The following is a 1,148-nucleotide window of genomic DNA, read 5'->3' on the forward strand; positions in this document are numbered from 1 at the left end:
CTTACCCTTTAGCTTCTCCTCTTTTTGAAAAATGGGAAAATTAATAATTGTCCTTTATTTTTTTCTTCCCTCCGTCTCCGTTTCCTCCTCCTCCTTGGCTCGAAGTGTAACGCTTCCCCAAGCAGAAATAAGGCACCACAGTGTATAGAAGCAAACCGACAGCAAAATAAATAATAATAATGGTAATGATGATAATGGCACGGCGGTTACCTTCTTCTATGTGCCTTTATTATCAGTTATTATTATTGTCGCGGTTGATGATGATGACGACGGTGATATTATTATTTTTTTTTGTTCACTCCCTTTTTGCTTGGGTTGTTGGCCCTCAGGATGTATGAGGAACGCAATCTAACTGTATGAAGATGCGAGTTTTTCGTGCCTTCGAAGCACTTCCTTCCTTTCTTCTCTGTTTTGCTTTCTCCTCAAGGTTGGCGATAATACTCTCCCTCTTTTTGTTTCTCTTTCCTCTCAAAATTTTTTGTAATGTGTCGGTACGTACACGCTCACTATCTAAATCTTTATGGTGTGCGCTGCTACCGGCACCAATGACTTTGTATAAATATATACAAATAAATAAATATAAATATAAATATATATATATATATGTGTACGCCTGTTTCTGTTTCTTAAGTTGTTGAAGGCCCTATGGTGAAGTCCTTTTTACACTCCCAATTTCTTACTCTTTTCCCTTTTTTTTCCCCCCTCCCTCTTAAAGACCTCCTCTTCACTTTCCTTTTCCCCCCTTTCTTCTATTTTTTCGCCTGTAGCCCCTACCGCTACCCCTTCCGTGTTATTATTTTCCGGCTTTGTTGAACTGCTCCGGTAGCCGCTTACTTAAGTGACGTCTTCCTTTTTCTTTTACTTTTACTTTTTTACTTTTTCTTCTTCACTTTCCCCTGCCCACTCCTTTTTCCTCGTGTAAATATAAATATTTCTTTGTTATTTTATTTTCCCCACCCCCTTTCCTTCTCTAATGATTTATACGGTGGTATCACTTTATTTTATTTTCTTCAGTCCTTTTGGTCACCGACTCACCGGGTTGCAGTCGCCAGCCAAACGTCACTCCGTTTCAGCTGTCTAATTTGCAGCAAACCAATCAATCAACCCGTTAATTTTAGGGCAGTACCCGTTAAAAATTAAAAAAAAAA

The sequence above is a fragment of the Trypanosoma equiperdum genome (genome assembly GCF_001457755.1).
Source record: "Trypanosoma equiperdum strain OVI genome assembly, contig: ctg_1603, whole genome shotgun sequence".
NCBI lineage: Eukaryota > Euglenozoa > Kinetoplastea > Trypanosomatida > Trypanosomatidae > Trypanosoma > Trypanosoma equiperdum.